The sequence below is a fragment of the Rattus norvegicus genome, chromosome 10, assembly GCF_021556685.1.
Source record: "Rattus norvegicus strain SHRSP/BbbUtx chromosome 10, alternate assembly SHRSP_T2T, whole genome shotgun sequence".
Classification (NCBI taxonomy): Eukaryota; Metazoa; Chordata; class Mammalia; order Rodentia; family Muridae; genus Rattus; species Rattus norvegicus.
The window spans coordinates 12,583,785-12,608,786 of record NC_141543.1 but is presented as its reverse complement, the minus strand read 5'-3'; the positions used below and the strand labels follow the sequence as shown (position 1 = coordinate 12,608,786).

Sequence of the window (25,002 nt, the reverse complement as noted above, 5' to 3'; positions counted from 1 at the left end):
AATAACATCTGTTGTACTGAGCATGCTCACTGTTGTCTCACTGCCACAGGCAGAAGGGTGAGGAGAGCCTTTTATGGTACAGAGAAATCCAAGTGGTAAGTCATTCAGAAGAGAATGATGTTCTTCAAGAAGATAAGGTCCCTTTGCAAACCAGGGTTTCCCCTGCTAGCAGACCTGCTTGCCCCTTAAAAATAAAAAAAGAAAGAAAAAAAAATCAGTAACAGAAACCTTAAAAAACAAAAACAAAGCAATAGCTATTCTAGATTGAAGAAAATCAAAGAAAGACCATGAGGGGAATATGTGAGTTTGACTAGATCCTGGGTTAAGCGAAGAACAGTTAACTAAAAGCACATTGCCAGGACCATTGGGAAGGTTTTTAAGATTTATTTTATTTAATATATTTATTTTTGCTTTTTTAAGGCAGGGTTTACTCTAGGTAGTCCTAGTTGTCCTGGACTTTCTGTGTAGATCAGGCTGGCTTTGAACCCAAAGATCTACCTACCTTTGCCTCATAAATTGTGGAATTAAAGGTATACAACACTACCATGCCTGGCTCCTATTCTATTTTTTAATTGTGTGTGTGTATGTGTGTGTGTGTGTATGTGATTGCAGTGTCTGCAGAGGCCAGAAGGGGGCACTGGATAACCTGGAGCTGGAGTTGTGAGGGGCCTGATGCTGGTGGGTGCTGAGACCTGAACTGGGGTCCTCTGCAGGAACAGGAGGCACTATTAACCACTGAGCCACCTTTCCAGTTCCTGGGAGATTTTAATATGGACTGTGTATAGGGTGGTCTCATTGTCTGACTTCAATGTCTTTGGATGTGTCATTGTACCGTCCACTGTACCGTAGACTGTGCTAGAGAAGGTGTTGGTTCTTAGGAAACACAGACTGAAGATTTTAGGAATTAAAGTGATGGTGATACACGTTATTTAGAGATGCTTCAGCAGAAACGTGTGCAGACAGAGCCAAGCAAATATAGTAGGTAAGGCACAAAGAGTGGGCGAGCACGGAAGACTGTAGGCACTCATTAGGCTTCTCTTAACTTCACCTCAGGATAAAGTATTCCAAAATGAAGAGCTGGGCAAACTTCCTCAACTGCACGGGTGGAGATGGGGCACACTTGCCACATGGCTTTCTTTGTTTCAACAGGCACTAGAAGCGGGCTAATGATTAATTAAACTTCACGCAGGTACAGGGTTTAATGAATGATTTCTTTTTTGCATGTCATCTGTGGGAACATGGCTGTCAGAGAAAGGCTTTGCTCTGTTTCAGTGTCATTAAGAGACCACAGAAGCTCTCTTTGTGTTTGAATGTTTTTTTTGTTTTTGTCCCGGAAGCAGGGCAAGTTGTTCTTTCTGCTTCTCAAGGATCTCAGGCTCAGGACACCTCCCCTCTGTACCAGCGCCATAGTTGTCAGAATCTCCACATACAGTATATCCCTATTCTGTTGCCCATGGAAGACATTACTAATTCATTTCAGCCCAATGCTCCAGGGAATCATTACTAATCAACTGCAGAGCAGATGGTCAACATCTGGACAGTATTTCTCTTCACTTCCAAGAATTTTCAAGTGAAATAAGAGAAAACATGGGTCGTTATAAACTTGTACAAATGATGAACTCTTTCTCAACTGTGGGTCTGTAGCACTAACAGCGTGGCAAAAGTAGCTTCCTTACCCTTTACAGTCGGTGTGAGCATAGATCACGGACATCCACTTGGTCCCTGGCGTCAGCATCTGCCACTGAGCTCAGTATGGTCTCTTGTGGTGGTATAGACCACAGACATCCACCTGGCTCTCTGCTGCTGCAAAGGCTGGGGACACCCTCACAGACCTCAGTGGCAGCACAGCCCATGGACACTATCATGGGTACAGGCTGCTGCACAGACCATGGACATCCCAATAGCCTTCAGTGGACCACATGGGCCACACGTCAACACAGACCCTGGCTGCAGTAGGATTATGGACCCAGACATGGCCCTTGTCGGCAGTTGGGTCTGAACATCACCATGGCTTCATGGAGCAGTACAGGCCACTCAGAGCAACATGGTTCCAGGCAGCAGCGCGGCCTGTTGACATCAACATAGCCTCAGGTGGCAGCATAGATCATAGATATTCACCCGCGTGGGCCTTGGTGGTAACCCGGGTCGCACATATCAACAGACTCTGGCTGTGATAGGACCACAGACCCAGACATGGCCCTGGTTAGCAGCATGAACCCGGACATCACCATAACCTCAGATAGCAGCACGGCTCACTCAGGGCTCCACTCCTCCATCTTTCCCACTTCCCCATCGAATTTTCGTTTGTTGCTATGACTTTGGAAACTGTAGTGGGTCACACAGTACCACCCGTTCCCCCTCTTTTTTACCCGATAGTTTTGCACACAGACGTCCATTTCATTCATTATCATTGGTCTGGTTCAAGATTTCTGTTCTCTGAAGCACCATTGCTCAGACTCCTCTCTGACATCCTGCGGTTGCTCAGGGTCGGGGTGCTGGGGGAAATGTTGCAGCTAGGGAGGGCTTCCGGGGGCGGGTTCCCTGTGAGCTCCTGGCTGCCATCCGCACTCTCGATGTCTGTCACTCCGAGGCTCGCCAGGCTCGACCTTTGTGCTTGTAGCCTGTAGGCAGCTTTGCTACCAGGTCCTCTCTACCTCTCAGTGGAGTGACCAGCACAGACTGCAGCTGCGGTGCCTCAAAGCCAGGGAACCTGCCAAGGGGCCCAGGGCCGCCCTAGTCTGTGATGACCTGTTTCTTCGTGAGATCTAGGGGCTTCACATTCCCCTGTCAGCCATGCCTTCAGCCCCACTGCTCATCACCAACCACTTTTGTGCTCGAAGCCTGCTAGCTGAGACTTGATAGCGAAGGCTATGGACATTTTCCATGCATTGCTCTCTCCCTCCACTTTTCTTTCTGATTTTGTGATTCCACCTTCCCATAAGACCTGGCTATATATTTTCTTCATTGTTCTCGAGCTATTGCGGGCCCTGCAGACTTCTCTCCTACCACAGAGGCGTTGAATCCCGTGGAGCTGCAGTTGCAAGGCTGTTAGAGCTGCCTGACATAGAGGCTGTAAATCAAACTTGGGTCCTTTGCAGAAGCAGTGTGAGCTCTTAACGGCTGAAGTTCTTTCTCTAGCCCCCTTTAACAGGGGTCCTGGGGGATCCTAGTCAGGCCCTCATGCTTGCACGACTAGCACTTTACCACAGAGCCATGCTCTTGCCCTAAGATCTCTCTTAATCATTTTATGGGATCTCACAGCTGTCCTTTTGTACTCAGGGGGAGGATGGCTTTGCACCTGGTGTGGGTTAATGCTCCTGTGGGCATGGCCACTTCACTGAGGGGAGCAGATTCCAATGATGGCTTTTGTATGGTAGGACATTAGAGATTCTTATCTTCCTTCCAGGACTTGAGGGGAATCCTGCTGAGACACATCTTCGGACTCATGGACTGTCCCCATTTCTGTCCTATATTCTTTTCTTTACGATCCCGGAGAAGTTGAGGAGTACAATGGTCGTGTTCACAGCATCTGGAGGGCCAATGAATCTGTCATGTCAAAGAAAAAAAGCTGTTCTGGTGCTCGGGGGATGGCACTCTCAAAGACGACCCAAGTGTGGTTCTCAGCACCCACAGGGCACTGCCTCCAACTCCAGCTCCAGGGGACCTGACATCCCCTTCTACCATCCAAGGACAACTGCTCTCAATGCACGTGCCCACACGACCACCGGCATAATGAAAAATACATCTTTTAAAATAATCCTGTCACCAGCATCCCGAGGTGGTCTGGTGCTGACAGGCAAACTTGCTGTTGGCAAGATTTGGTCTAGAACTCAGTTTCCCTGATCGTCAGCATCAGGCCAGATACTCTGTAATCCTAAAGGCTAAGGCAAGATTTTTGTGTGTCCATTATCATTGCTGCCCCGAGTCAGAGAAGCTGCGACTTTGGTCCTGAGACTGGTTCCGCTACCATTCTCTCACAGAAGCAGAGAAACAGAGGATGTGCACGAGATGCATGAGGCATGAGGCTCTGGAGGCCCTCCTCTGCCTGAGGACACAGTGGTTGGAGGGAAGGAGGAGGCTCCTTGGTGTGTGTAGGCTGCACAGAAACAGGACATTTTGTTGTGTTTTTGAGACAAGGTCTGAGGCCCTGAGCTCCTTTTCCTCCTGCCCACATACGCTAAGCGCTGGACTGCAGTGTGCGCTCAACCACAGCGTCTTACACAGGGATTTGAATGACCACTGATTTTAGTATCATCGAAGAGTCGATGGGACTCACGTGGATGAGAAGAGGGTAGGGGGAGAGAGGAAAGAAGGGGAAGGGAAGAGAGAGAGGAGAGGGGGAGGACAGAGATATGTGTTTGGAGTGCTTTAAAATGTTTCTTTTATTTTAATTATGTGTACATTTGTGTGTGTCTTTGTTCACATAAGTGCAGTTGCCCTGTGTCAGAAAGAGTTAGATCCCTGGAGATGGAGTTACATTTGGTTAGGAGGCCCCTGGCATCAGTGCTGGGACCTGAACTCCGGTCCTCTCTAAGGGCAGTGTGCCCTTAACATCTGAGCCATGTCTCTGGCCGGCAGAATGTGGGTTTGTGTTTAGCCTCTGTTGTTCCAACTTCAAAGTGGTGGCCATCCTCAGAGGTCATGGTGGAACGGACCAGTCACCATCCTGTCCCATCTCTGTGAGTTAATGAATGGAAGCAGAATGGAAACAGCACCACATGGAGGTTGGAGACAGAGCTCGGTTGTCAGGGTGCTCACCTAGTGTGCACAAAGCCCTGGGTCAGATTCTCACCATTGCAGGGAATCAGGCTTAATGCTGCACTCATGTAATCTCAGCACTCAGGAGGATAAGAAACATCCTTGGGTACTTGGTGAGTTCAAGGCCAGCCTGGGCTAACGAGATCCTGTCTTAAAAAAAAAAAAAAAGCGAACCATGTACAGAAACGCCTGCATTTTGCACAAGAGAAAGCCCCTTTTTTCCATGGACCTCTCAAAATGCCAGGTCCTCTTCGAGGAGAATGTGGAGACAGCTGGTGTCAGATCGGTTTCCCTTGGTCTTGTTTTGAAAAAAAAAAAAAGTCAGGAAAAAACAAGCATTTTTGGAGCATTTAAAGGACAAAAAAGCAAACTTTTTTTTGGACATTCTTGGTTATTGCTTGTCAGGTTTTCTCCTTCTATATTGAGATAGATCTTACTCTGTAGCCTTGCTTGTCCTGGAACTCACTGTGTAGCCTAGGCTGGCCTTGAATGCATAGCAGCCTGCCTGCCTGTCTCCCGAGTGCCGGGATTAATGGCCGGTGCCACCACACCTGGTTCTCGCTCGGCAGTCAGTGAGGACCAGTGTCTGAGATAACTGCTCCCCAAGTCCTGGCTTTCTGGGTGGTTGTTGTCTTAGCGTCTGTGTACTGGTGCTTATTTGATAATATAAATCTGTCTCATCCCCACTTCTCTGTCGACCTCCAGTTTTTCTGGGTACAGAATAACATAAGGAGACCACAGAATAACATAAGTCTGGGTGGTAGGAGCACTTCAGTGGTCAGGGTCGGGTAGTGCATCGGGCAGGGTTCTCTGAAGGCTCAGAATGAATATATGGCACGAAAGAGGATTTATTAGACAGGCTTTCGTGATAAGGGTAGGCAGTCCAACACTGGCCAATTGCACTGAAAAGCCTGAGAGCTGGCCTCTGCCCAGCCACTGGCTCAGCGCTAGGGAGGCTTGGTCAAGCTCTATGTTTCAAAGTCATTTGAAATTCCTTTTAGGAATTAGAAATAAATGTCAGATTAGGGGATTAAGAGGTGGTTTAGCAGTTAAGAGTATTTGCATGTCTTGTAGAAGTCCTGGGCTTAGTTCTCACTGACATGGTGGCTTACAACTGTAACTCCAGTTCTGAGGATCTGAAGCCCTCCTCCAGCCTCCATGGGCACCAGGTATGCGCATATATATATATATATATATATATATATATATATATATATGTTTATATATACATTCAGGCAAAACACTGTACACATAAAAATGAATCAATCTTAAAAATAATTGTCAATTAAAATTGGTAAATTCTTCAAGTTAAAAACCTAACTTGATGAAATCACCACACGCCAGGGAAGAAAAAGCCTTGACTAGATATCTTTTGGCACCAAATGAAACCACCATTGCTAGGAATGGGTTACATCTGATTGAGTTGTTGGCCAAAGGGGCCCCATGGAAACCTCCAGGCAACCCATGCTGTGGCCAAGGCTATCGGTTGCTCTCCACAAATGGATGGGAAGACCCTATTGCTGAAGACAACACCGACATATCTCACTGAACATGGAGAAGTCATGCTGGTGTCTACCTAAGCCTTAACCCCTGCTGACCAGTGTCCGTGGTACTGGAAGGTACTCTGCATGCTACCAGAAGAGAAAGCTAAAACAAACCCAGCTACACACCTTTCCATGAACAAAGGTGGCTCTCTTGTTGGTGCAATAGTGGCACAAACGTGGTGAGAGTAACCAACCACTCTCTGATTGGATTTAAGACACTCCATGGTCAAGAACCTGAGAGTAGATAGGCCATGATCCTAGGGGAAAACCAAATACTACTGTAGTAGTTTGTTCCTGGTTCTTCCTCCCAGCCCCATGCTCCCAAAATAAGATTCAGATTCAAAGTATATTTACAAATACATTGGACATATAGGCTCTTCTCTGAATAGATCATAACTTAGCCCATTTACTTTAATCTATATTCTGACAGGTGGCTGGCTACCTGTGCTCAGGTACAATGTGTCCTTGTCACATTATCCCAGGTGAATCCCCTATCTCTCGCTTTATCCCAGAGCTCTCTCTGCCTCCCAGATTTCCCACGTTCTGTTCTACCCTTTCCTATAGGCTATAGATTTTTAAAAAATTTACAGGTGATGGATCCATATAATATACAAGATATTCTTTCTACATACTACTGTTATGCTAAAAGAATGTAACAATAAAATGACCCCTAATGACTTTCTCTACCAATCGATGAGTGTCATGCTCAGTCATCGTCAGAGAAACTTTCTCCTACAATACATAGGAACTAACACAGGGACCCACACAGGGACAGTGTGCAAAGAGTTACAAGTGTATTTCCATCAAATCCCTCCCCTCAGGGCTCAGAGAACTCTTTAGAAGAGGAGGAAGAGATTGTTAAGAACCAGAAGGGATGGAGATACCAATGAAACAAAATCTTCTTGATATAACAGCAATGACACACATATGTATGATCTCACAGAGACTGTGGTGGCCTGCACAGGTCTAAGCCAGATGAGGTTTCAACACTGAGACAGGAAGTGGACTGCCCATCTCTAACCCAGATGCTAGCTCTGATTGACAGCTATTTACAATGGAAAAATTAGTTTTCCAATGGAGTCTCACTGGATATATATATTGTATTTTAAGGGCAGGCCCCATGCTCAGTAGCAGGCAGTTGACATAAAATAATCTCAATGGTATTTGAGGTTCTTTATCTTATAATGCTTTGTTGGAGCTTTGTTTCACACACACACACACACACACACACACACACACACACACATATATATATATACATACATATATGTATGTATGTTTGATGGCTTGTATATGATTGGGCCAGGAGGTGGCACTATTAGGAGGTGTGGCCTTGTTGGAGTAGGTGTGTCACTGTGGGCTTGGGCTTTAATACCCTAGTCCTAGCTGCCTGGAGGTAAGTATTCTGCTAGCATCTTCAGATGAAGATGTAGATCTCTCAGCTTCTCCTGTACCATTCCTGACTGCATGCTGCCTTGTTCCTGCCTTGAGGATAATGGACTGAACCTCTGTCCATTAAATAAGCCAGCCCCAATTAAATATTGTCAATTATAAGACTTGCCCTGGTCATGGTGTCTGTTCATAGCAGTAAAACCCTGTGATAGAAGTTCGTACGAGGAGTCGGGTATTGCTGTGATAGGCCTGACCATCCTTTTGTTTGGAAGAATGTAGATTTTGGGACTTTGGATTTGGAAAGCAGTGAAATGGAGCTTAATGGGTTATCTTAGTAGGAATATGGAAGACATTGTTACTGAGAGTGATTTGAATTGTGTGGACCTGGCCCAACAAGTTTCAGTGGAAAATTTCAATATGTGGCCTAGAGACTGTTTTTGTGATATTTTGGTGAAGAATGTGGCTACTTTTTGCCATTGTCTGAAGAGTCTGACAGGCTAAGGTGAAGAGACTCAGATTAATTGTGTTGACAAAGGAAGTCTCAGAAATGCCCATCATAGACCTTGTTCTCTGGTTAAGTCTCATGAAGAGTGTTTTAAACAAGCATAGCAAGCTGAGAAAGAACTTTGTTGCAGTTGGAGACCTGAAGACCCCTTTGACATCAGACACCGAGATGCAGAGTTTGGGAGTTTGCCCAACTGGTTTCCTGTCTTGCTTTGAAGGTTACAGTTAAGCGATTGGATGAATCTCCGAAGAGAATGTTTGTGTAGCTCAGTTTAGTCTTAAAGTCCTGATCTGCCTGCTTTTACCTTCCAGATGCGGGGGTGGCACATGATCCACCAAGGCTCCCTGTTTTCCATTTAGGTATTTATATACCACATCCCTCTTAGGTAAATGTCAAAATAAAATACATGCCTGTCTTTACCTCATGTTTTCTTATTTAGTGATATTTCTGGGTGATCCCTCCATAGCTCTCCCACCCTTCCTGTGACAGCTGGATAGTGTGTGAACACATTATATTAACCTGGCAGGTGCCAGCACAGGTGTCGCCCAGACCTTTGCTGCTACAGACAAGGCTGCATCTTGCCAGCCACACAGCCACACCAGTATCTGTCTGTGTGAAGTATGCTTAGAGTACATTTTCAGGACAGAATTTTATGAGTTGATGCTAAATTTCACTTCAGAGTGTGCTGTGCCATTTTGTGTTTTCACCAATAATAACTCGGAGGGCCTCTTGCTACAGAATAACTTTGCAGTGTTGGGAGAAAGGTGTAGAGGTCTGTTAGGTGATTTTGGACTCTACCCAGAAACCAGCTTTGTTCATGGTTTCTATAAGTTCTCTGCAATATCAACCATGATATTCACATGTCTACGATTCTGCTGGCTTTCTTTTTTATACTACATACTATCAAAAGATTTATTAATTTACTTAGAGACAAAGCCTCACGATGTATTCTGGATAGCCTGGAAATCTCTAGGTAGAACAGGCTGACCTTGAACCCACAGCAATTCATTTGTTTCTCTAGTTTTGGATTAAAGATGTACATCACTACAGCTGGGCCAAACCAAAAGGTATATTTTATTTTTAGCTGTGTATGTACATGTGTGTCATAGAAATATGAGCACATGAATTCAAGCACCTATAGAGGTCAGAAGAGGGAATCACATCTGCTTGGATTTGGAGTTATAGGTAGTTACAAGCTACCCAACTGTGGTCCTTTGCAAGAACAGTATATGATCCTCACGGTGACATTCAGTCACAATCAAGCTAATATTGCTTCCCATGGCAGTGTCAAAGTCCCACACAGTCTGGAGGACTTGTATCTTTTTTTGTATTTCTCTGATCTTGTTTGCTTCTCTCCTTGTGCTGAACTGGCCGTTGCTGTTTCAATCTGTAACGTCCCCTACAGGATTATCTGTTTGAACACGTGTTTCCTAGCTGTTGACACTGTTTTTGAAGGGGAACCATGTTGGAGGACGTGGATCACTGGAGGTGGGCCTTGAGGTTTGATAGCTTGACCCCACTTACTGTCTACTCTGTGCTTTCTCACTGTGGATGGCATGTGACTAGCTGCCCCGTGCTTCTGCCACCATTATCTTCCCTCCTGCAGTAGACGGTATTGCGTTAATTATAAACGGAAAGATTCCCTTCTTTTCTGTATTGGCTACTTTTCTGTTGTTGTGGCTAAATGCTGTGACCAAGGACAACTAACGGAAGTTAGGCTTTATTGCAGCTCATGGTTCCAGAGGGATAGAGCACGTTAACGGCATTGGAGGTGGGCACAGCAGCAGGAGCTGTGAGATCACATTTCAACCACATACAGGAGAGAAAGAGAGAGAGAGAGAGAGAGAGAGAGAGAGAGAGAGAGAGAGAGAGAGAGCAGGAAGTAAGGTATCTTAGGGTTTTACTGCTGTGAACAGACACCATGACCAAGGCAACTCTCATAAGCACAAACATTTAATTGAGGCCCGCTTACACTTTCAGAGGTTTATTTCACTGTCATCATGGTGGGCATGGCATTGTGCAGGCAGATATGGTACTAGAGGAACAAAGAGTTCTACATCTTGATCTGCAGGCAGCAAGTAGGAGACTGGAATTCTATACTGGGCAGAGCTTGAACCAAGGAGATCTCAGAGCCCACTCCCAAAGTGACACAGTTCCTCCCACAAGGCCACACCTCCTAACTTCTTCGTAGTGAGTTAGAGGCCAATCTGGGCTACAGGAGATCTCATCTCAAAGAACCCCTGAAACCAGACCAACTAACCAACACCTTCTGCTCTGCAAGTGGGACTGGAGAGGTGGCTTTGGTGGTTAAGAGTGGTTAAGAGTGCTCGCTGCTTTGGCGGAGGACATGAGTTTGGTTCCCGGCATCTCCACAACGGATGACAACCATCCTTAACTTCAGTTCTAGGCAATCCCTACCCTCTTTAGGTTTCCATGGGCACCAGACAAGAGCATGGCATAATACATACACTCATACACTACTCACATAAATGCTCACACACATAAAACTCCTCTAGGTGAATGTGTAGCAGACACTGTGTTAAACATACAACCTGATGAACGTACAGCCATAAAGTATCTGCCGTTGGCAATGCCATCAACATAACCATTGCCTCTAGAGATGTCGTCCTGTGTTAGCTGCATATTTATTATCATAATTAATACCACAATGGTTATTATTTCACAGTAAGAACACAGAACCTCCTCATATGTTTTAAAACACTCACTACAAGGTGGAGAGCTCCGGGTACAGAGTGGTCGTTACTCATTGGTGCAACTGAAGCCTGGTTCCAGCAGGGGTACCTGTTATTTCTTTGCATCCTCAGAGCATTTTCTCCCTGCATTTAACAGGAGCTCCTGAGGGAGAGGGTAGGTTTTGTGAAGCTGGAGACCTATGCAACGTGGAGATCCTGTAAGTAAAAAAAGTAAAAACCCAGATTACAAAGACCCAACTAAGCAGCAGACATTGGAAGTGTGGGTCTCAGAAGCTCTTGCTTCATTAGCTTCAGGAAAAAGCCACCCTCGTGTTTGTTGCATGCATATTGTGCGAATGCGTGAGTCAAAGGTGGGTTTTAAATGTCTGACTTTGCTCGTTTTATTTTTGGTGGATCAGGAACACGAGGAGAGCGACAGGGGTAAGACAAGATGATCCACCGTATTGTGATTTTGCATATAATTAGGACTTAAAAACCTCTCCGGTTTAAGGCTGCTTCTACCTTAGGTTTGCAGCTAATGGGGATAAGAATAATTGGGTATTGTGGCATGTCACCGGTGTTAGACAGTGGCTGTGTGGGCTTTCTGCTTTCTGTTCTCCACACTTGGAGCCAATAGAACATTCTCTTCCTTTCAGAGATTCTTCTCCTGGCTTCTCCATCCTTCTGACTCAGGCAGACAGATCCAGGTTTTGGGGGAGGGTGTAAGGTCTGTCCACCCCCAGATCTGGGCATGCAACCGAGCATGGTCCTTCCTACTCGCTGTGCTGTGAGAGTCGTCATGATGAGCATTTGATAGAGGTACCCTTACCCATCTGCCCACCATCCATGGAGGGGACACCAGCATTTTCTCCGTGTTAGGGATAGAATATGGAGTCATAGATATGTTGTTAGGTGGGGGCTGAACCAGTTACCCACCCCCCATCCCTCTGTGGCTCAGGCTTGAAATTAGGTTTTGCTCTTAAGACCTCTCAATGATCAGTCAAGACTACTTCATGAATGGAGGGTGATTTCCTTGGCCAAAAGCCAACCAATTATAGATGTGAATCCCACCTACAAAATACTTTCGGGCGGGGTTGGGGATTTAGCTCGGTGGTAGAGCGCTTGCCTAGCAAGCACAAGGCCCTGGGTTCAGTCCCCAGCTCCGAAAAAAAGAAAAAAAAATACTTTCTGGCAACATTGAGATGAATGTCTGGCTGCTCAGCTGTGCATGGAAGAGTGACCATGCCAGCAGGAAAGTCACAGAATGTTCACCGGAGTTGTCCCTTTAGAACCGTTTCTATATCTGCCAGATTGGGCAAGGCTGACTTCATGTTTGAGCTCCTCTTCTCTCAGTGGGCATGATAGGTCAGGTGTGCGCTGAGGACCAGTGAAAAAGGCCCAGGAACGTACGAAGGCAATTTGCAGGGCTGGTGAGAAGGCTCAGCGTCAAGGTTCTTGCTGTACAAGACAGACAGCATGAGTGCCACCCTGGAACCCACGGTGGAAAGAGGGGACCAACTTCTTCAAGTTGTTTTCTTGCCTCCACACATGTGCCTTGACACTTCTGCAGGCCCCACCCCCATGCACACGCGCACACACACACGCACACACATACACTTACCTTCACACTTACACCTTTCTAATTACTAAAATAAAATATTAGAAAAAGAAAGAGACTTTTCAGTCAGGGTCTCCTCACTGGGAGGGGACAGAACCTGGAAGTTAAATGCTAAACTCCCGAGTCATCTCAGGGAGATGAATGTGACATCAGAGCTGAAGGTGGCTCAGGCACACACCAGAAAGAGCTACTTATGTGACTTTCATTTTTTCAGAGACGCTTGTTTCAGCACACGGAGGGAGAAAGCTCGGTGCTCCAAGGGGCTACTGAAGTGCATGAGCAATTGGTCAGCTCTGGTCCTAGGAGATGCTCCCTTCATTACTTTTTTCAGGGGGTCAAGCCCAGAGCCTCAAGGATGCTAAGGAGTGACCTACTGCAGAGCTACAGCCTGGTTCTTGAGATGCTGACTTTCTTGCCTCGGACACACAGGATGGAAGGAGTGGAGTAGCAGACCAGGAGGAATGCACTACATGCTGAACTATTTGTAGATAAAGCTATGCACTCAGAAACACATCTGCAAAGCAGAGAGAGGAGTGTGTGTGTGTGTGTGTGTGTGTGTCACAGGAAGATGAAGGAAAACTTCAGGAAGGGTTAGACTTGCAGTAGTGTTGGATTCAAAGCTGGAGGTTCAAAAGGAACTTGTATTTTATTTTTCTCACGGGCTTGTCTGTGTGTACACAGTTGTATGTATATGTGCAGGTGCACATACATGTGTATGAGTTTAAATGTAGAGGCCAGATGACAACATGTTTTGAGAAACTTTTTCTGAGGAAGGGTCTCTCATTCGCCTGGAGCTCAACACTTAGGCTTGTGTTAGCATTTTCATTGCTTCAAAGAGACACCACGACTAAGGCAACTCTTATAAGGACAACATTTAACTGGGGCTGGCTTACAGTTTTAGAGGTTCAGTCCATTATCATCGTGGCAGGAAGCATGGCAGCATGCAGGCAGGCATGGTGCTGGAGGAGCCCAGAGTTTTACATCTTCATCCTAAGGTAGCCAGGAGGTGTCTCTCTTCTGCAGGCAGCCAAGGGGGAGGGTCTCTTCCATTCTGGGTGGAGCTTGAGCATAGGCCCTCAAAGCCCACCCCCACAGTGACACACTTCCTCCAATAAGGCCACACATAATAAGTGCCACTCCCTGTGGACCAAACATTCAAACACATGAGTCTATGGGGGCCATTTGTATTCAAACCAGCAAAAGGCTGGACTTTCTGGCTAATGAGTAGCAGAGATCTCCTGCTTCCCCAGGGTTCCATGCCACCGTGCATGCGTATGTGCACTCTAGGGATTGATTCAGATACTCGTGCTTACAAGCAAACGCATGCTTAACTACGTGAGCATCTCCCTAGCCTGGGCTTGGCATCTTGAGTCTAACATTTCCTTACTGTGTACTTAGAGCAAATCAAGGAAACTCATGGACCTTCCGTCTCTTTGTCTGTGGAAGGAGAGACGAGCTAACAATATCTGGTGTGCAGAGCTGTGCTAAGGATATGCTAGGCAAATCATGAGCTGCCTTCTTATTTCCTATTGTTACCACGTGGGCTGCTGCGTGGGGGATTCTGGATCTGTGGGTCAAGGAGTTGCCTTGTCAGGGACTCTGTCCTGGAACGGTGTGGCAACCTAGGGGTTGCCAGTTGACATTGCCACTGGCTTTTCTGTGGTCAAGTTCAGTTCTCAGGTACCTTGGGCCTCAGTGTTTATTTTTAGCAGGGGACTATTATGGCGAAGGAAGACAAGAGCTATTAATGAACGTATTATTCAATAATGGAAAATAATAGGCAGCTACTCTAATTGCATTATGCACCTGCCACTTGAAGCTTATGCTGAGACTCAAGCCCAGCGCTTGAGATATTTCTAAGTGGGAGCCCAGGTATAAGGAGGTGTGCATATGTGTGTGGGGAGGACAGCTCCCTAAAGGAGAAAATGCTTTCATCACTGATGACCAGTAAGGACCTTAGGATTCTAAATTCTGCATGGGTGCAGAGGGACAGCCACACAGGTGCAGAGGGACAGCCAGTTCCTCTCAAGAGAAGAAAGGTTTTCACAAAGTTTTTCCTAGTCTTGAGGACGAGTTGGGGGCAGAAGTCTTTTCTCGTGCTTTGAAGTCCCTAAGCTATTCTTACCTTCCTTCATCTGACACACTTAGCAACTCTGAGAAGTGACCATTAAGTCACTGACAAGAAGCATGAGGGCCAGACAGGTGAAGTGGCAGGCTCTAAGGCTCAGAGTAAGTGGAAGGAGTTAGCCTGAGTCTAACCCATGGCACGGATGGAAACCTTCACCCTGACTTTTATACCCTATTGTCACCCTAACCCTCATTCCTTACCCTAACTTTCACTCCCACTCACATCCTCACCCTATCCTACCCTACCCTTGACCTAACCTTTGCCCTCTTCTTAATCTTAAGTGTAACCTTGCTTCTATCCCTAATCCTAACCCTGTTCCCTAACCCTAATGTTCACCCAGATTTGAACCCTACTCCTAACCTTAACCGTATCTAGCCCTCATTTTAACCCAAATTCTTACCTGGATCCTAACTTTAGTCACAGCCTGAACTCTAGCCCTGCTTGACCCTTCATCCTTACCCTAACTCTAATCTAAATCTTACTATTTACCCCAATTCTTACCCTCACGCCATCCTAACCCTAACACTAAGTTTAATCCTAACTTAATGTGAACCATGGTCATAACTCTATTCCTAACCCTAAGTTGTAGATCACCTTAGACGTTTGCCCAAGGAAAGGCCAAATGAGTGTCTTCTAATAGTCCTTTCTTAACCGCTTGAAGCCCAAGACAATGAATGTATTAGGACCTAGACCGTGGTTTTTGAAACCTAACTCTGTTTCAACATGCCCTACTGTTTCTGAGGCCATTTTCTCCTGTGTGGAGCAGCAGTGCCAGTAGTCAGTGTCCAAAGGGTGCAGTCATCCCCCGGACAGGTGCTGTTTCTGCTTGACATCGGCTACACACTCATGTTTACAGTTGCCCGTTATTTATGGCTCAGGAGGCCAGCTTTCCAATTAGGGTAGTGATTTAGTTTTACAACAAATACATTTAAACTCTTTCGGAGTGTGTAGATCTGAAAAATTCTTAAATACACATTAGAGGTGGTGGCGGGCGTAATAACAATAATCACAGAGGTTTATGGAGTGCTTCTGTGGGCCGATTGTGTTGCTAAGCACTTGCTATTCATCTGCTTCTTTTAATCCTCACAACCATTAAAGCTGGGTCTGTTATTAGTCCCACTTTACAATGGAGCAATGGAGGCTCAGAGGCCTCAATATCCTGCAGGACTGGTCAGTGGGAGTCAGGACTCGAATCCAGACCCCCGACTTGACCCCCATGTTCCTGAACGCTTCTGCTCACAGGATACAAACAAACGGTGTTGGTGTGATGTTTGTCTGGGCTTGTATATAGAATGATTACCTTCTACGATTGCTCAAAACTCCCTTGATTGAACATTTTGCATGGAGAGAGACCCTCAAGTTCCAGGCCAATAGTTACCAATGACGACTCTTCTGTCTGAAGGCTTTCCCAATCTCTTCTGAGATTGTCTTAGTGCATATGGCGGCACCACCCGCCAAGCATCTGCAACCAAGCTAAACACGGCAGATCTGTAGGGACTGTGAAGGGTAAATATACACCTCTTCCTACCACACACATAACATCCAGAATCCCTGCTTTAAAGTAACAGGGTAAGCGCCTGATCGGCGTGAATGTAACTAACAGTGACACTTGCCTTCCCCACATAAATAGCACAGAGAAAGCATCCCACATCTCTATCTATAGCAGAATAGTGTCATGTACAGAAATATCATATCTTGGCACACTGACATATATCATATATCAGAATAAAGGAGGCTCTGTCAGTGCAGCTGAAATAGTAATGATACAGATGATAATGATGACGATAGCTAAGATTTAATAACGATGGGAGATGTTGATAGTGATGGTGGTGGTGATGATGGTGGTTGTGATGATAGTGATGGTGGTGATGGTGATGATGGTTATGATGGTAGTGATGGTTATGATGATGATGATGGTATGATGATGATGATGGTGCTGCTGATGGTGGTGATGATGGTGGTGGTGGTGACACTAGTGGAGGTAATAATGACAAGACTGGCTGTCCTGTAAATCAACACCCATTTTATTTCAACACTGTGCTCATTGCTTTGTGTGCTTTTTTTTTTTTTAAAGCAGGGTCTTGCTATACAGTCTTGTAGAACAGGTTGGTCTTGAACTCGCAATCCTTCTACCTCTGTGTCAAGTGCTAAGCTTACAGATGTGTGCCACCATTACTGGCTGTGTGAAATTCTGGTGGGGCAGGGCCATAATCGTCATCTCCGTTTTGCACACAGGGAAACAGGACATGTAAATCCTCTAAAATTAATATGTGCAGGAAGAGAGGACGTGGGATTTCTACTTCAGGCATCATATCTGCAGAGTCCGCTTCACCCCACTGGTGGATGAGGAGAGCATATTAGAACTGAGGTCAGGAAAGCCATGGCACCAACACCCATGGCGACTACATTGCTTTCAGTGGCTTTTGGGAGGCCTCTTCTCTTCATCTACAATGTCCTGACAATATCTGCTAGGAGCAAATCAGCATGAGCTGCCTACTGGGTGATGAACAGTGGTGCCCCTTTCTAATCTGCATTTCTGCTCCCTGCAGTCTTTCTTGGCCACTAAGTTCTTCCCTTCCCTCAGGGCCTACGTATGGGCATGGATGGATGCCCCCGTGTCTGGTGTCCAGATGCATGCATTCATATACCTCACAGAACATGGAGAAAAGTGGCTTAGCTTCCTGTCGGGCTTCCTGTCTGGACCCCTCTCCTCTCAGCTCCTGCTGTGCCTTCTCTCATTTCCTTCCTCTCTGGAGGAGCCTCATCAGAATTCAGTGAGTGAAAGCAATATTTATGGGAATAACCTTGAGCCTACTCGTACATGAATTTGTAGCATTCAACACTTTATTATTAGCAACAGATTACTTGGTGACACACCTCACAATTGCTTGCAATACACTACACCTTGCCTGAAGACTGTTGTCAGAACATGGTAGGCCAAGACATGGAGGGAGAGAGGAAAGGGGGAAGGGGAGAAGAGAGAGAGGAAAGTGAGGGAAGAGGGGCAAGGGGAGAGAGGGAGAGGGATAGAAGGAAGGTGGAGAGAGGAGACGGGGAGGAATCTCTTCCTTCCTTTCGTGAGGTCACATCCTGGACACAAGCTATCCACCCTGATCCGTCAACCTGCATCTCGACCAGGGGTTCTCAGCCTTCCGAATGCTGCAGTCCTTTAATACAGTTCTTCACGTGCTGACCCACGACCATAAGATTTTTACATTATGTAAAATTTACCACCATTATGTATCTGTAATGTCAAAACATTGTAGAGGATTGGTCTGGCGCTGCTTGTCTTCAAATGTTAAACTCTGTATCCCAAGATCTAGTTGCTTCAAGACAAATGGATCCTCACGTATACCAGCTTTTGTATACATGACTGGTTAACAGAGATCCCTACAGCCTATAACTGGGTAGAAGAGAGGGGTGGAATGAAGGGTCCAGGGCTTGGGTTCTCAGGCAGGGATCACAAGGAGAGGGAGAGGAGAGGAAGAAGGAAGAAGCTGCCATGGGGTAGGCGAATTATGAGCGCATGGCCATAAGGTCCCTCCTATTGGAGTAGGAGCAGCCCAGGCAGAACCTGGCAAATGATATCTCTGGGAAGTAGCATAGAGGGTTGATATCCACCCAGCTCTAGTGCCTTGAAGCTTATAAATTGTCTTAGTTAGGCTTTTATTGCTGTGAACAGACGCCTTGACCAATGTAAGTTTTATAAAGTTTTATTTAATTGGGGCTGGCTCACAGGTTCAGAGGTTCAGTCCATTATCATCGAGGCAGGAGCATGGCAGCATCCAGGCAGGCATGGTGCAGGAGGAGCCGAGTTCTACTTCTTCACCCAAAGGAAGCCAGGAACAGACTGAGCATCCTCAGGTAGCTAGGAGGAGGGTCTCCAAGCCCATCCCCACAGTGACACACTTCCTCCAACAAGGCCACACCTTCTAATCGAGCCTCTCTCTGGGCCAAACATATGCAAACCATCACATAACTATAAAGGCTTTGTGTCTTTTATGGGGGAACTATAGGACCTAAGTGGGGTTAAAAACCCCAAATAATATTTACTATAACAAAATATCTGTGTTTTCTGATGGTCTTAAGTGACCTCTGGAAAGGGTCATTTGACCCTCAAAGGGGTTGTGACCCACAGGTTGAAAACTGCTGATCTTGACATTCTTCAGCCTGGGCAGCTCTTAGGGATTTCTTTCCGATGCCAGGAATCCTTGGGCCTTTTCCCAGAAGGCGTCCCCAAGAGAGCACTCCTGGGACTCTAATGGCAAGAAAGCCTTTGGCAGTTGTCAAGAACCTTGGCACTTAGTGAGTTGTGTGACACCTTTAGGCTCTGACCACATACAGCGTAGGTGTCCCCTGCCCCCTCCCCCAAGACAAAAGTACTTAAGAAAGTAAATGGAGGGAAGAAAGATTTACTTTGGTTTATGGTGTCAGAGGGTTCAGTCTATGGTCACTTGGACTCATACACGTATGCAAAGCATCATGGTAGTGTTAGCATGTGTCAGGGGAAAACTGTGTGGTATACAGTAAGCTGAGGTTGGAGCTGCTCACAGCATGGCAGACTGAAGCTGAGAGAGAATGCCGCACTGTGTGGTGGGAGGAAGCAGAGAAGGATATCACAGGGTACCATGGCAAGATAGAAACCACAAGGACAAAGGCAAACCCAGTGGTCTACTTCCTTCAACCAGGCCCTGGCTTTGACGCTTCTATGATCCCCTAATAGTCTATTTAAAGTTTGAAACCTCTGATGGCTTAAGCCATGGAGTAAGCCGGAGCTCTCATGATTTATAGAACAGTCTCTCTAAAGAGTCTTGGTCACACACTACTCATCTTCTCTGGGCACCGACCACTCAGGTCTTGACGCTCACCTATCCTCTTGCAAGGTGGTCTGACAAGTTGCCAGGACCATGTGAAATCTCTCCCTGGGAGAAAAGGTCCTTCCCTGGCTGACACTAGATCTTCAGCCTTCTCTCCTGTATAATTCCTGGGAAAATTTAGTTCTTTGTGGGTCTGTTATGTCAGTGGTCTGATAGCTTCTGGGAGAGGCAGCAATACTACCCTGTAGGTGCCGCCTTTCCTGTTACGGTGGTTAGAGTAGGAGCTTGGTTCTTCCTCAGAGCCTCTGGAATAGACTAGCACTCCCCCCAGCCCTCATGTAGCCTCTTTACATAAAACAAAGTTTGGACAGAGACCCATGCACACAAGAGCAACGTGTAGAGCAGGAGAAGGCAGTGTACTTGTTTGACAAGTCAAGGAGCAGCAAAGACAGTCAGAAACTACCAGGAGTCAGGACAGAGGCACAGAACGGACTCTTCCCTAAAGCCTTGGCATAGCCAATCCCGGTGCCTCCACCCCTGGTCTTTGGAAGCATAAGGAGACATCTCTGTTGTTGATGCTTGTGGTTTGTGGAGACTTGTTACTTCAGCAAAGGAAGACGCCATGAGACACAGGTAACTTGGAAAGTATGAAGGGGGAGATGGGAAGGAAGGGCGGAGAGAGGGTTAAGGGGCCTGTGTCATAGTCTGAACATCACCTGCCCAGTCACAGGAAATGAGTCATAGTGTGGGAGTGTCTGCACTAGAAAGTCTTAGTGAACACTGTACCACTGAGCTACGTCTTGGGCCTTTAGGTCAGACTTGGGTTCAAATCCCAGCTCTTGGGTTGAGGAAATGGCTCAGTCTGTAAAACATTGGCTGTGCAAACACGAGGAGCTGAGTTTGGATCACTGGCACCTATGGGAGAAGCCAGACTTGGAGGCAGAGACAGGAGGATCTTGGGAGGCCTGCTGGTCAACCCATCTAGCCCAGTTGGTGAGTGCCAGGTTCAATGCGAGATTGTTCCAAAAAATAAGGTGGAGAGTGACTAAGCCAGATCTGATGTCATCTTTTGACCTCTGTGTATATATTCACACATACATACATGCACACAGGAGCACATGTACAGAGAAACATGCACACAGACAAACACAGACAGACACAAACACACAGACAGAGGACAGACACCTTGGCTCTGTTGTGGGAACTTCTCTAGGCCTCAAAGCTCATCCACAAACATCATGTTATCAACGAGGACTTTATTTGTGAGTATTGTTACATAGTGTGAACTGCTGTATCTGCTCAGAGCAGGAGGGGAAGCTGAGCTCTGTGTGTAGAGGGAGCAAAATGAAGCATTGCTGTACAGACTCCCTTGGGCATTGTTTCCCTTCCTCATAGGCAGGCCTGGAGGTGTTAGAAGCCAGGAATCTAGAAGTACATCCAGGAAGTGACATCACCACAAATTCTGTACCTCAGGAGTCCTTCCAAACCTTGCAAAAGTAGGGTCACCCGTGTGGAAAGTATCCACGTCACTGTGGCATTCTTGAACAGCAAGTGCTGGGACTGCACTGTTTCCATGGTGACGGAGAAGCCAGTGTCAGCACTGAAGGTGGGAGGAGGTGGTGTGGAGAACACAGTTATCGTTTGATCTAGGGAATCTCAGCCACAGTGAATAGGATCCATGCGTGTGACGTGTGCAGTCCTTGCCCCAGGGAGCACATGCCTGGCTCTTCTGTCCTCAGCAGCTCCTACAATGAGCACGGGTGCCTGTGTGTGTCGGTGTGTCTGTGTGTCTGTATGTCTCTCTGTGTGTATGTTTGCATTTGATTCTGTGTATCCTTGTGTGTTTATGTTTCTCCATGCCTGAGTACATGACTTTTTGTGTCCTTGTGTGTCTGTGTGTACCTTTATATTTAAAAATATTTATGTAGCTTTAAAACTTTTATTATTATTATTATTATTATTATTATTATTATTATTATATTATTATTATTTGGTGAGTGTATGTATGTGTGCATGTGCATTAGCATGTGAGAGAGTGGGCACATGTGTGTCATGGCATGTGTGTGGTGGCTCAAGGAGAGCTTGGAGTTAGTTTTCTCTTTCCACCTTTACAGGTGGGGTTCTGGGGACTGAACTGAAGTGTTTGGAGACCGCAGCACATGCTTTGCCTACCGAGTCATCTTGCTGGCCCCACACGCATGTTTTAATATCACCGAACATTTGCCAAGCACTTAGTATTTGTGCATAAACGGGGTAACAGCTTCGTGCAGACTATAGTTTAATTTTCCCCATTTGCCAGGAGAAGACAGAGGCACAGGGGAATTATTTGTCTGCAGAGAAAACAACTTGTTTACAAGGAAAATTTACTTATTGGTTAATAAGCAAATGGTACAGCTTGGGCTGTTCTTGCTGGTTCTGTGCATATGCCTGTATGTGTTCCTATGTGTCTCTGTGTCCCGGTGTTTCTATAGGTCTCTGTACATGTCTGCGTGCTTCTGTCTCTGTGTGTATACATGACCAAATGTGCCCTGTGTGTCTTTGTGTCTCTGTATTTGTGCCTTTCTGTGTTCCTGTGTGTTTGTATGTAACAATGTGCATGTGTGTGCGTGGGCGTATGGATGCAAGTGCCACTTATTTATGCATATGTACCTCTGTGAACTTATATGTATAATGCACACATGTAATGTGCATGCCTGTGCATGCCATGTGTGTGCTTCAGTCTTCCCTGAGCAGAGTCCCCTGTTTCCGATTTACTTTATTGTTTGTGAATGAATCCACATTAGATGAGAACTAAATCCTAGCTCTGAAAACAATTAGGAATGTTTGCTGGGGGGAAGCATTGATGGAGTTTCTTGGATCTCTTCAATGAAGTTATTAGGGTTGAATGGCCATTGAGTAAGCAGTGGTAACTGTGACAATATTTTACTCCATGTATGTGCATTGTCTTTGTGTATGTTTGTGTGTATGTGTGTGTATGTGTGTGTATGTGTGTGTTGTGTGTGTGTATGTGTGTATGTGTGTGTTGTGTGTGTATGTGTGTATGTGTGTGTTGTGTGTGTGTATGTGTGTGTATATGTGTGTGTATGTGTGTGTTGTGTGTGTATGTGTGTGTGTTGTGTGTGTATGTGTGTGTATATGTGTGTGTATGTGTGTATGTGTGTGTAAATGTGTGTGTATGTGTGTGTTGTGTGTATGTGTGTGTATATGTGTGTGTATGTGTGTGTTGTGTGTGTATATGTGTGTATATGTGTGTGTATGTGTGTGTTGTGTGTGTATATGTGTGTGTATGTGTGTGTTGTGTGTGTATATGTGTGTATATGTGTGTATGTGTGTTGTGTGTGTATATGTATGTGTGTGTAAATGTGTGTGTATGTGTGTGTTGTGTGTATGTGTGTGTATATGTGTGTGTATGTGTGTGTTGTGTGTGTATATGTGTGTATATGTGTGTGTATGTGTGTGTTGTGTGTGTATATGTGTGTGTATGTGTGTGTTGTGTGTGTATATGTGTGTATATGTGTGTATGTGTGTTGTGTGTGTATATGTATGTATATATGTGTATGTATATGTGTGTGTGTATGTGTCTATGTATGTGTATATGTGTGTGTTGTGTGTGTGTATGTGTGTGTTGTGTGTGTATATATGTGTGTTGTGTGTGTGTATGTGTGTGTGTTGTGTGTGTATATGTGTGTATATGTGTGTGTTTGTGTATATGTGTGTATGTGTGTGTTGTGTGTGTATTTGTGTGTGTATGTGTGTGTATGTGTGTGTTGTGTGTGTATATGTGTGTATGTGTATGTGTGTGTGTGTGTGTGTGTGTGTGTGTGTGTTTGTAAACATGGTGTACTATGGAGATTATAGGACAACATTGGGTATTGGCCTTTGACCTTGCTTGGGGCAGAGTTTTTTGTTCCCACTGTGTGACCTTTCAGGGATTCTTCTGTCTGAGCCTTCCTTCATATTGTGGGAGCACTAAGATTACAGATTTATTTTGCCCCATCTGGCTTTATGTGGGCCCTGGGGATTTTCACTAAATCCTTATGTGTGTGTGGCAAGCATTATGCCCACCAGGCTGTCTCTCTAGTTGTCATACCAAAATGTGATTGCCAGTGTAACAGTAGTCACTGTGCCCTATCACACTGTGTGCTCAATGCCCCACATAACACTGGGTCTTCACCAGTAATTACGTGAAGGTTGTAAACCAGGGAACAGCTGAGGTCAGTGATGGAGTAATTTACTGAGGTCATAGGACGACAAACATAATAAAGGAGAAATAAAGTCAGAAAACTCACGGCCATCCTCTGTCCGTCTGGGCTTAAAAGGGCCCAGTAGCAACTGTCAGCCGCTCACCCAGTGATCAGCTAATCAGGGTGCAGCTAAGGTCCCAGTGATTCTCCCTGCCGGGAAAAGCTGGGTGACCAGCAGGGGGTGACCGTATGGTGTTGGTGACATTGACTGTCCTTTACACTTTAGGGCAGAGAGCAACATCCCTGTTCCTACCCACTAGATGTCAGTAGCAACCTCCAACCCTTCCATCAGGGACAACAAAATGCCTGGAGATGTCAAATATTCCCCACAGGACAGCAGCGCCCCACTGAGATCCACTGGGTTACAGTAACTTCCTTCAACAGCTGTTCCCTCAGGTCCCAGGCAAGTGACAGCCACAGGCTAGCAAAGACAATGATGGGGGAGATGACCCTGCCACTCAGCTGAACTGAGTCATCTGGGACTCTTCCTACTGCATAAAACCAGACCTGGGAGGGCAGAAGCAAAGGCCCTGTGAGTTATCAAGTGAGGGACAGGATTGCATGGAGAGGGAGAGGAGGAGGAGGGGTTTAGGCGGGTTTCTGGGGTTCTGGATTTCTGGGGTCTACGATATTGCAAGGTCTCTGCCTTTTGTATCGCTGATTCTCCTCTCTGCTCTCACAAAATACAGACGGGAGAGACCTGATGCAGGGAAGACTTACTGTGGTTCACAGTGTGAGGGTTTGGGGATATCACCACCATGGCCACAGTAGCTTGAGATGGCTGAGCACCGCATCTGCAGCCAGGCAGCAGAGAGATAGACACCAGTGCTCAGCCTGTTTTGTTTGCTCAGTCCAGGACCCAGCTGACGGCACACATCACCCTAAGTTAGCATGGATTGGGTCTCCCCATCTCTGTTAACCAAATTTAGAAACTCTACCACAGACATATTTATCTCCTAGGTGACCAGTATACTTTTGCACCGGGTGTCATCCAGGCCAACATGCTGGACATGTGGATAGAAAACTCTCCCACAGCCCACCCCTCTCCTGTTTCTTTCCTAGACAGTCTTGCTTTGTGGGGTCCCCTCAAGTCAGTTCTCATTGCCATGACCAAATGCCTGACAAGAAGCACCTAAGGAATAAGGCTTATCTCCCAAGTTCTGCATACTGGGTGAGACACGCACGGTCACAGGAGTGTGCAGTGTCTGCTCACATTGGATGGAGTCAGAAGGCAGGCAAACCTCAAGGCCTTCCCTGAGTGACACACTAACTCCAGCAGGCTCCACCCTCTAAAGGCTTTACA

The 25,002-nt window shown here is 46.1% G+C and overlaps 1 long non-coding RNA gene across 1 annotated transcript in view; it reads right to left on the bottom strand.

The window, feature by feature from the left end:
- LOC148002756 (uncharacterized) overlaps positions 1–25,002 on the bottom strand; it is a 341,099-nt gene that overhangs the window by 143,936 nt on the left and 172,161 nt on the right. The gene's annotated exons all lie outside the window — the stretch shown is intronic.